We start from the raw sequence: 12375 nt of genomic DNA, 5'->3' as shown, positions 1-12375 counted from the left end.
CTCATTCTTTTAGGAAATTTTTCTCCTTTACTTCCCTTTTTTCATTCTTTTAACTAGGAAATTTGAAGGACTACCATGGGAAAAGTTCCTCTCTACTGATATATTGCTCCCAATGTAATTTAGATCCAGTGGCGGCTCCTCGAGGGAGTGCTGCGGGGTGGCGGGGCGGGGAGGGGCAGGGTGAGGGGTAGTAAACTCCAGCATACGTCTAAACAGAGTTAAGTAAATAAATAAATAAAGCGAAGTACATTGCGCGTGCTTCATCTCCGATTGGCATTGCAGCACGCGCAACGTAATTCGTTTTATTTATTTACTTAACTCCGTTCAGCTGTTATTTATTTATTTACTTAACTCCGTTAAGCCTTAATCCGGAGTTTACTACCCTCAACCCTGCGCCTCCCGCCCACTGCCCCGTAGCACTCCCTCGAGGAGCCGCCACTGTTTAGATCTCATAGGAGTGCCTCTAATTGATATATTTCTAAGAATGTCAGATCAGGAGATTGATAGTCCTGAGGTCCCTCATGCCAAAATTGATGAGGATTTAATCAAAAGGCTCATACAGTAAAAGAAACGTACTTGTGATGTATGTGAGTCCTTAGACCAAGTTATGGGTAACAAGAGACCATTGAAGTCTGATGGGGAGATTGACCATGGGTCCGCTTCAGGGGTAGACTCTGATTGCGGTGATAAATAAGGCAAGAGATTCAAGAAAACTAAACACATTGAGGGGTCTTCTTCCACGGAGGTCTAAGCACCTCAAAATACACTGAAGGTCTGATCTCCTGAAAGAGATCGGGAGGTCTAAGCACCTCAAAGGCATTAGGTGCCCTACGCAGGACAGATTTGAAAGGTGTCCAACACAACACATCTGTCTCGGGTGCATATAGTGGCACACAGGATACTGTCATGGGAGAGGAAGGGCTTACGAATTAGGTGTCCTTAGATGAATACATTTTTGACCTACATCAGGGCACCTGGATGTGGATGGCCTCTATACAGAGGATGAGGCTCCCTCTACCTCCAAAGGGATAGTGAATGACCCCTGCGACATGAGATGTATTCCCCACACAATATCAGGCCACTTTTATCGACCACTAAATGGAGATCATCACAGCAAATGCCTCCCCACACTCCAATGACATATTCCTAGGGGACTTCAATTTCCACTGGAACGATTCCATTGACAGCTAGGTGAACTTCATCAAAGACTTCCTAGCAGATCAAAATCTAGTACAAGCCTGCACGCTTCCAACACACGTGAAAAGCTCCACGCTAGACTGGATCATATCCAAAGATAAAGCAGTGAACTTAACCTCAATCATGTAAGATCATCACACAATAACTTTCCAAATCCCAAGAGTATTAAAGAAAAAATCCACGTAACCAATCAAAGCCAAACAATGGGTAAGGACCACAAAGAACATGGACAACCAGAAACTCGCCACCCCCACCCCCCCCGAAACTTGACAAATGCTAGCGAACTCACAGAGCACTACAATTGGAAGATGTCAGAGATAATGGACACTGTAGCACAGTTAAAACTAAAACGAATTACATACAAAGATAAAAATCCCTGTTTCAGCGGAGCACTAAATGAAGAGAGATGTAAGTTGAGACTATCAGTAGCTTCTTCATTGGAGGCTTCACAACCAAGTGATTCATCACTGCTCAATCAGGCAATACCCAAAAAGGAAGCTAAATGGTCCACTTTTAAACTATATGACCACAACGACCTTAAAACCTTATCAGCCATTAAGCCTAACAACCATAACAACGATCCACTCCCTGCAAAATGTATGCCGTACATTGACCAGAAGATCATCCCAAGTTGGATATCGATAGTCAATGCCTCCCTGTCTCAAGGATCCTTCCCAGCCTTTCTAAAGATGAGCCAAGTCATTCCCATCATAAAAAAACCGACAGAGAATCCCGCTGACCCTAGCAATTTTCGTCCAGTATCCAAAATTCCCCTATTAGCAAAGGTGATAGAAAAACGAGTTCATCAACAACTAAGCCAGCACATCTCTAAACTTAAACTACTAGACAATTGCCAATCATTATTTAGACCAAATCAAACAGCAATACTGCACATATCAGAGAACGTATTATTCGCTCTGGACAAAAAAAAGCATGCCTTTTAATCCTTCTTGATTTATCATCAGTGTTCGACACAGTTAACCACGACATGTTGCTAGAACGTCTGGAGAACAGGATGGGTGTTTCAGGGAATGTTCTTGATTGGTTCAAGTCCTACTTGAGGAACAGATCACAAAGATTTCAGGTGAATAAAAACCTGTCGGCATCCTCACTCATTCACATAGGGGTTCCACAAGGCTCAACCCTTTCCCCTTCTCTATTCAACTTATATGTTGAACCACTAACGGAGATACTACGCCGTGCCAACATCTCTTTCCAAATGTATGCTGATGACATGCAGATTTACATTAAGATTTCTGCTTTGGAGGAGATCATGACAATGAACAAGGCATTAAGAGTGGCGATGAAATGGTTAACCATCAATCAGCTTAAACTAAACACAAAATAAACAGAATTCCTCCTTATATCCCCTTCCAAAACCCCACCCATTATAAAAGAATGGACCAACTTGATCACCGCACTCAACTGCACCTCGAACATTGTAGAATCAACCAAATCTCTAGGAATCACTCTAGACCAGAGCCTAAACGTGCAATCACACATCCACACATTGGCAAGAAATGCACGATCTTACCTGAGCTGTATTAAGAAATTGAAACCATTCATTAAAGCAGCAGACCTCAAAATGGCAGTTCAGCATTAATAATCTCAAGGATTTATTATGGATTCACAACACTTTCAGGGCTCCCCAAAATTGCAACAGCTCCTCTAAAAGCCTGCCTCAACGCAGCAACAAGGCTTATAACAGGTTCAAAAAAATGCGACCACATCTCTCCTCACCTGAAAGCACTTGTTGGACTTGGCCCTTGTTGCAGGGTCATCCCTGAACTTTTTGCCTTCCTCCTGTATTTTGTCTGACCTGTTTTTCTTGGTTTTATGACTCTGGGTACTTTACCACTGCTTATTAGTGCTAAAGTGCATATGCTCTCCCTATTATAAATAAATGAATGAATTAGTGATTCCATGATTGGCTTATTTGGTTTACTGGTCAGACCCTAGTACAGTGCACTGAGTGTACCCAGGGCTTGTAAACCAGATGCTGCTAGTGGGCTTGCAGCACTGGTTGTGCCACCCACAGAAGCAGCCTGTAAAAATGTGTCTAAGGCCTGCCATTGCAGAGTCTGTTTGCAGTCTGGTACTGTCATGCTGACTGGGCAAGTGCACCCACGTGCCAGTCCCTAAACCTTCCCTTTTCTTCATATCAAACACCCCTATGGTAGACCCAAGGGCAGGGTTCATTGTAAGTATAAGGTAGGACAAGCCCTGATGTGTGTGGCATGTCCTATAGTGAACTACAGCCATTTTCGTTTTTCACTATTGCAAGGCTACCTGTTCTCCGTAGGCCAGAATAGGCAGATTATTACATTTTATAATCCTAACTGACTCAGGGAACATGGTAGAAATTCGAGTTTAGTACGCCTGAACTCAGAATGATAAAATACATCTTTTAGTGAAGTTGGTTTTAACATTCTGGGTTTGAAAATACCACTTTTAGAAAGTAGGTATTTTATTGTCTAACTATCCAAAGCCTGCCTCTGCTATGTTGTGTATTTCTTGTTTGGAGTTTGAGTGACAGGGCTGGGGGATTCCAGGAGACAGAGTGAGTCCGCCCAGTGGTGAATAGAGAGATCTGCATCTAGATGGGAGGGAGGAGTTGCACCTGGGACCTGAATAGGACTGTGCCTGCCCCCCACAGTGCAGGCTCCATCCCCTGTGGTGCGTCTGATGTTTCTGCCCTGCACTGTGAAAGAAGAGAAGGAATCATGTCAACAGAGTGCTCCAGGGCTGTGCTTTCCCTCTACAATGCTGTTTCCACCTCATGTGGGGCGTCTGATGTTTCTGCCCTGCAGAGTGAAAGGAAAGAAGGAGTCTTGTCAACAGAGTGCTCCTGCAATGGTTTGGACTGGGTAAAGGCCCCTCTGCCCTCCGAGGACAAAAGATTTTGGGGTATAAATATTGGGACCCTGATCTCAAGAAATTAGATCACTTTTGGACTACAAGAAGAAACCTCTGCTGAGGAGAGGAACCTGAAGAAACTGGAGGGATCCCATCTTTTGAGACATATTTTATTAGGAAAGGACTGGTTGGTGAAGTTGGATCTGAAGGATACATACTCCACCATTCCTATGGCCAGGGAGTGCCGGTGTTATTTCCAGTTCACCTGACGAGGCAGTCTTTATCAGTTCCGAGTACTTCCTTTGGGTCTTTCTTCTGTTCCTTGGTGTTTTACCAATATAATGAGAGTGGTGGCCTCCTTTCCCAGAGAGAGGGGAGTACGTATGATCATCGACGATATCCTTGTAATGTTCCAAATGTCAAAGGATGGATTTCATAATAAACTGGGAGAAGCCCATTCTTATTCCCTCCAGATCCATAGAGTACTTAGGCTTCACTATAGTTACAGTGAAGGCAGTCCTGCGTTTACCCTTGAAGAAGAAGATAGATACTTCCTTACCTCCCATTGGACGCCCGCTGAACAGTTACCCAGGCCCTCATTACGTCCCACCTGGACTACGCCAACAGCCAACAGCTTATACGCTAGCGCTCCTCAGTATCTGATCGATCGACTCCAGATCGTTCAGAACGCTGCGGCCAGACTGATCGGAAACATCCCCTACCGCCAGTCAGTCACAGCTTACCGCAAGGAGCTTCACTGGCTCCCCATTTCTAGCCGTATTCAGTTTAAGATCCTCACCCTCGCTTTCCGAGCCATCAACGACCTTGGGCCCAATTACCTGAAAAAGCGAGTGTCCATATCCCATTCCATTAGATCCTTGAGATCTAACAATCTGCGCCTTCTGGTCTCTCCGCGCTTCCGACGCGCCAGAATGGGCGGCAAGGGGTTCAGCGTTATCGCTGCCAAACTGTGTAACCGCCTCCCTATTGATCTCAGGTTCTGTCCCTCTGAACCCACTTTCCGTGCCAGGCTAAAAACCTGGTTGTTCTCCGGACTCTGATTTCCTTTTTGGCTTTTCTTTCTCTCATCTGCCCTTGAGGCTCCGGTTCTAGCGCCGGGACACCCCTCATGGGGTAGCTGTGCGCTTTATAAACTACAAAAATAAATAAATACAAATAAGAAGATTACCAAGATTCTGAAGGAGCTAATTAAGGCACGCACTGAAACAAGAGCACTTAACTCAGAGAGAACTTGAAAGGCTTCTGGGCCTCCTCTGCTTTTCCATTCAGGCTTTTTTTCCAGGCCCAATAAACTATCATGCCTTACAGAGAATAAAAGTGAAAGGAATGCGAGGAAGTTTGTGGTTTGGAGGCAGAGTACACCTGGGTCAAGAGGCCAGGTTGGAGTATAATTGCTGGGTGGAGAACCTGGATGCCTGGAATGTCTAGGTGATCTTTGGATGTTTTCTAGAATCTATTCTGGAGTTGGATGCGAGCCTTCATGGTTTGGATCCTCATCTGAGTGTGCAGGACACCAGGGGTCTCCGGTCTCACACAGACAGATCTCATCATATAAATTATCTGGAGATGACCACAAGTCTCAATGTTCTTATGAGCTTCAAATATTGTTTACAGGGCAGAACAGAAAATGGACAATGTATCTGCAGTGGCATACATATGTTGGTTAGAAGGAACAACATCTCAGACATATCTGATCTGGCTAAGAGAATTTGGATGCTTTGTCTAGAGCACAGAATTACCTTAAGAGCAGAGTATCTGTCTGAGAATGCAAATGTTTTGGTCGACTGGAATTCCAGGTTTTTAAGGGATTATAGCAACAGGAAAGCCAATGAGACCTATTACAGAAGTCTGTGTCAGTTATGGGGTCCATTGGAGTTGAATCTTTTTTCAAACTGACTTGTATTTCCACTGAAGATATGTGTCAGGATGATGCCAGACCCAGGTGCTCTGGTAGTGAATGTGTTCCTGCAGAATTGGAGGTGAACCCAGGCTTACACTTCCCCCCATTCGCAATGATTAACAGGCTCTTCAAGAGGTGAGGCAGGAGAGATGTTAACTTGTGTTCATAACTCCCTTTTGGCAGTCCCAAACTTGTATGGATAATCTCATTATCACTGCACCCTGTGGAAACGCATATCCTGTGTCCATGCTGCAGTCTTGGAGAAATGCATCCGTGGTCACCGCATTGGGGTCTGGCCACCAATTGCAGCACCTGTCTAGCTGGAAATCCAGCTGGGAAGCAAATAACTCTAGGGAGAATGGGTCCCACTTGTCCTGAATGTTCTGAATCACCCACAGGTGTATTTTCCACAGATTGACATGTTTCCAATGTCTGGAGTGCAAGTCTGCCACTTGACTGGACCGACCCGGTGGTATTCCCTTTACTCTGAGATCTGGTTGACTAGGCAATAATTCTATAATGCTCGAGCCAGTTCCAACAGAGTCTTTAACCTCGTTCCTCCCCAGGGGATGACATATTGCACCGCCTCCACATTGTCCATCTTGAGTCTAACATTTGAGAGCAAAATACCCTGCCATTAATTCCAGGCAGTTTATGTGTAGGGTTTGTTCTACTGAACACATTTGTCTGCCTGTCACAAATTTTTCGCAGAGAGCCCTGCAGCCTGAGCCACTGGCATCTGATTATATCACCAGGTTGGGTTGGGAGGAAAAGACTGTTCAGCCATTACAGGCCTCTATATGGAAACCCACCATTGCAGATCCTCTTATGCCTCCACCGAGATTGGAACAGATTGGGAATAAGTAAGACCTCATTGAAGATGGGAAATCTTCAGGTGTTGCAGTGCCCAATAATGAAGGGGGCCTGGGAAGATGGCATGTATGAAGGATGAGAGAAGTCCAACTATTAATGCAAGTTGACGTAGCCATATCGGTGGTCTGGACAGCATTTCCCTGAGCTCGTGTTTTATCTTGGTCAATTTGCGAGATGGGAACCTGAGGGTAGATTTGACTGTGTTGATTACGAACCCCAGGAACGGCAGAGATTGGGATGGGGAAAATGAGGATTTTCTCTAATTGACCACGAAACCGAGAGATTCCAGCAGGTTTATACTCATCTGCGAATGTCTCGCCAAGCTACTGGGCATTGGTTCATGATCAGGATATCGTCCAGGTAGAAGATCAACTGCACTCTGCAAGCTCGCACGTGCTCCACCACTGGTATAAACACCTTGGTGAAGCACCATGGAGCAGAAGTTAGATGGAAAGGAAGGGTATCAAACTTGAATATTTGTGATTTTCATTGGACTTGTATATAATGTAAGTAGGCGGAAAGATAGATATCACCAGATAGGCGTCCTTCAGGTCCAGGGGGACCATCCAGTCTGCAACTTGCATAAGATTCCTGAGAAGAATGCCTCCATCTTGAAGGGGTAGCAAACAAGCCACTCATTGTATTTTTTTAGATTGATAACTGGACGTTGGCCTCCGTCTCTCTTTTCCATCAGAAAAAAGTTGTTGAGAAAGCCCTTTGGAAGTAAGGTGGCCGGAACAATCACTCCCTTCTCTAAAAGCTGCATGATTTCCAATTACACCAATTCTGACTGGTCCCGTGAGAAAACTAGAGGTCTTCGTTTGTTTGGTTGGAAGAGAATGCCGTAGAACTCTATCTGAAAACCCTTTAGGGTTTGGAGGACTCATGCATCTGAGGAAAGAGGCTCCCAATTTTGCAAAAAAGTCCTCTAACTGGCCCCAAGCTTTAACCCTTCGGAGTTCTGACCTCTCACCGTGGGAATTGTTGTAGGAGCTGTTGCATCTGGAACCACCTTTGGCACTTCAATGGCCGGGATAGGACCTCATCAGGTAGAAGTTTCTAAATTCGGAGGACTGTTGCCACTGTCCACGATGGGAGCCCACGCCTCTAGCAGAGGCTTGATAAAAAGCGCACCTGGTCGAGCGCCCCCTACCACTATCGGCTCCAGCAAAAACACAAGGGTAAATATGCGCTTGATTGATGTTTGAGCCTTGTCTAAATAATTAAATGTTTGACAAACTTGCCCAGCTCCCTGATGAATGGGTCCCCAAAAAGGCTTCCTTGGGCACCAGGCTTGCATCCAAAGTACACATCTCCCCCAGCTTCGGATCGATTTTAAACAGGAGCGATCTGCGTCACTCTGTCGAGAATAGATCACACAATTAGCATTCCTGAGGAAGATTATGGCCCTTTGGGGCCAGCTGGACAAGGCTTCGAGGGAAATTAGGGATCCAAATGCCATAGCATCTTCCATCATGTCCATTATTTTGGCTAGGGATTCTGCCATGTCCAGAGATGTTGCTTGGCAGGAGCGCCAGGACCTATCTATACCCTTTTGTACGGTCATTGATAAATGGCAAGAAAAAGCGGCCATCTTGGCGTCTATCTCAGTTTGAGGGACACTTTACCCTCCAAAGATGGCCTAGGGTATTCGGCCGAAGGCAGCTCCTTACCTTCTTAACTAGGGGTTTTCATAATCTACCTGCCATGTAGGAAGGCCCCCCGGGCGCTGGGCACCATTCTCCAGAGTACGGATGTAACATACCATCCTGATCTAGCAAATAAGAGTCAGAGGTTTGGGGAATAGCATCCACCTTGAGATCACTGGACCGGAAGGGCTCAGCTGCAGGGCACCATGGCCTGCTATGGTAATCTCTGTCAGAGGTATTGGGTGAGCTATCTCCATCCCCAGGGTCATTGAGAGGAGGGGAGTGATGGGGGTTCCATGAGGTACTAGGAACCTGAGAATCAGGGTGGAGTGGTTTCAAATCTGTAAACGCCTTCTTAAGGCATGTAATAGTATCAAAATAGACTCCCTGGTCATCTGCGCTCTTGCGTTTACATCTGGATCGGGTATAGCCACCTGCCCTGGAGGTATGGGTGTTGCAATGTCCCTGCTCAATATAGCTTCGAGAAAAGGTACATTAAAGTCTAAACATAAGGGAATGCCAAAGGCACTTATTTGTAGGCTGCTGGAGCAGCAAGGAAAGAGGGGGATAGGGAGCCTTCAGGGATTGTTACATGGAAGTGCAGCACCCTGATTGGATGAACTGTTGTTTCTTTTCCCAAAGATTTATGGGAAATGTAGATTACTGTTAAAAATCTTAGAATGTTAAAATCTGCTGTCATTTAAAGTGAAGAAAGTAAAGCCTAATCCTTGCCTCTTGGTCCTGCCATAGAATTTCCTCTCTGAATGTGTAATGAATCATTTGTAAATGAACACACAGGGCCCCTGGGAGGGGATCAAATTTGGGTCCCTCTTTCGTATCTGCATCTCATCCTAACTGTAGACTACAACTTATTATATGAAGACATACAAATCACAAACTATTAATCCCATTGACTTGTCAAATGTTTTTCTTGTTGAATCCTGGTACTCTTAGTCCTGTATTTTAAGTGAGGACAAACAAAACTGTAAGTATAAGAATTCAAAGAGGAACCAAAGAATTTAATACAACTAGACCTCTACAACTAATTTTGTACTTGCAAACATTTGACCAGGTAGAGAAGATCTTCAGGTTTAGAAAACAATAATTAGACTCAAATGGAACCATCACTGCTGGACTGGCTGTTGTCCCGTTCGGTCTCAGCTTCCCAGTTGCTCTGAAGCAATATGTGCCAACTGGAGTGGGTAGGAGCTTTTGCATCCATTGGCAAGACCTTGGCTGTTTACACAAGCATCTCCACTCCCTTGCTCTCCCCTTAACTAGCCACATCCACCTCATTCAGGTAGTTGTCAAATATAATGTGGGAAGCCAATGGGGTGGAGGTGTAAAGAAAATGGGAGGGGGAGATGATCCTAAAGAAAAGTGCCTGCAGCTTGTGTAAGAAAAATAAATGATTAATTGCAGAGTGGGCTGAATCACTGGAGCCAATTCGGAGGGAGAGTGCTGCATGATCTATATGCAGACATCTCCTGCGCCCCCTGAAGGTCAGCGTTCTGGGCGTGGGCAAAGCTTGTCCATGCTTAAAGCCAATCCTGCTTATGTCGGACCCACAGAAAACATATCTGACCTTTAACTTTCCGGAGGGCAATCAAGCTTGGACTGCCACTGTTAGGCAGAGAAGACAAATATGCTGCTGAACATTGCTGCAAATCTCTTACACCAAAGATAGTGACAAAGTAGAGCAGAGTGACCTTTAAGTGACAATAACTGGTAAGGCCCAGAAGAGACTTGCAGACTCAGAGAGAGACAATCAAAAATAGAGCTCATGAAGAGACGACGAGACACACTTCCTTTCTTCCTGAGTGAGCAAAAGTGTGCATATTTCCCCTTTGATTCGACTCTGCACGCCTCCGCCTCAGACGCATTATTTTTGGTTCCTCTTTCATCTGTCTAGAAATATGTCTGCTTGGCATCTCACAGGGTGGGGGTTCATTGCATGAGAACTATTAGTCAACGCAAGGAGAGGCTCTTCTGTATCTTCGAAATGTGACTGTGTGAGTGAACTTTTCTCAGTGGGCGCGGAGGCCTCACATCCTGAAAAATGAACACTCTTTCCTATGGCTTATTGAGATGCCAGTCACCTACAAGTAATGCTTAATTTGTGCATGAGGTTGCAGAATTGGGAGGAATGCTTTACCAGCCTCTCCCACGAGGGCTGGCCCATTCATCCACCCCACAACCATCCAACACAGGCATCACCGGTCAGGTGACCTTGCTAATAAAAAAGTCCGAGTGCACACGCTTAAGGCCAGTTCTACACTATACCCCCATGTGTACGTGGGGGCACGAAAATTCATTTTTGGTAACCTAGACTTGTTTTTATCATCAGCCTTTTACTTAGAGCAAGGCAGAAAGGATGAAAGAAGGATGAAAAGAAACATAAGGTATCAGTGAAAAGGAGAAAGCAGGGCAGAAAAAGAACCTGCCAGAGTGAGATGAAGAGTCACACAATGTAGGGTGGTGGAAAAAAGTGGCATCGTGTTGAATCAAGACTAGACAGCCTTGGAATTTCCCCCCCCCCCCCATTTGACAATGGGCTCCTAATAAAAACGTTGGGCTTCTGCACTTCTGCGTGGTGCAGATTAAGCACCGCACCAAGTAACCACAGCGTGGATGGAAGCCCAGGACATTGCTGTTGATACTTGCATGCTTGCGGTTTTGCCGTACTAGACCAAACATTTGCATGAAGAATTATTTACAGGTGTAGGGCAAATCCTTCTGTATAATGCGGTTCAGTTGGAATTGTATAAATGGAAAGAAAAAGATTGCATAGAAGTCTCAAAAATGGTCAGTAATTGGCATGTGGCTATGTACAAAGCCCTTCGATAAATACATAAAGAAAAACATATAAAGAATGTGTTCTATACATGTCATCATTTGAAGGAACTCCAGAAGCCCCCACTCAAAGGCTTGCCATAGATAAGTTTTAGTGGTATATGACGGATATGATATGACCAGTGCCAATGAAAATATGTACTCTTGCTGCCACAAGGTTTTATGCATTATTTTGCATTTGCCACATTTGTCATATAATCCATCATCTGAATAATCTTCAGATTTTAACAAATAAAATTCGTTGGTAGCTCAAGCGGATCCAGAGTTACTAAAAATGCAACAGCACATGATGCTATGCAGAAGCCTTTCACAAAGGTTAACTGCTCATCTTTCTGTTGCCTTTTCTGGTATTTGGGAGTCAGACTTATTCTAACAAGTTGAAACCTTTTTTCAGATAGATTTTACGTATAAAAATGTCAAAATAATAAGGTAATACTATCACAAAATGTAACGCATTATGCCTTATAGTTTGCCTTTCTTGCGGCATAATTTTGTAAACCTTGCTGCATAATTGAGTACTCCCCTGCTGCATAATTCCAATGGCACTGGCCATGAAGTATTCAAAAATAGAAAATGATCTGGGGCCCCTTTACTGTGAGGGAAGCTGTACCCAGATCAAAACCATAGATATGACCAGCTGTTTAACAGAACTCTGGCATACCTCGCAACTGCAAGGATCAGAAAAATGGAGAAATCATCTTGCTTCTCTAAAGCCACCACAGAAGTCTATGAGCAGAATGTTGTGCCTTTAGAATTATCAGAAGTTCATTGATAAAGCACTGCCATACAGCAGCTGCTAGCGGACAGGTGTGGTAGGGCGGGCGGATGAAATAGATTTTGTTTAAAAAACACACTTACCTGAAATCGCACCGGCCGCCGCCTCTACCTGGTCCTCTTCATCTTCCTTGAATCAAGCAGCAGGAAGCACCCAGGCTCCCAAGAGCCAATCACAACTCTGCAATGCAGCGTTGTGATTGGTCTGAGCATCATGGTTCGTCGCTCAGACAGGGGCATATTCTGCACCCA

This window comes from Lissotriton helveticus, chromosome 1_1 (assembly GCF_964261635.1).
Source record: "Lissotriton helveticus chromosome 1_1, aLisHel1.1, whole genome shotgun sequence".
Taxonomy (NCBI): Eukaryota; Metazoa; Chordata; class Amphibia; order Caudata; family Salamandridae; genus Lissotriton; species Lissotriton helveticus.
This window is presented reverse-complemented; position numbering follows the sequence as displayed.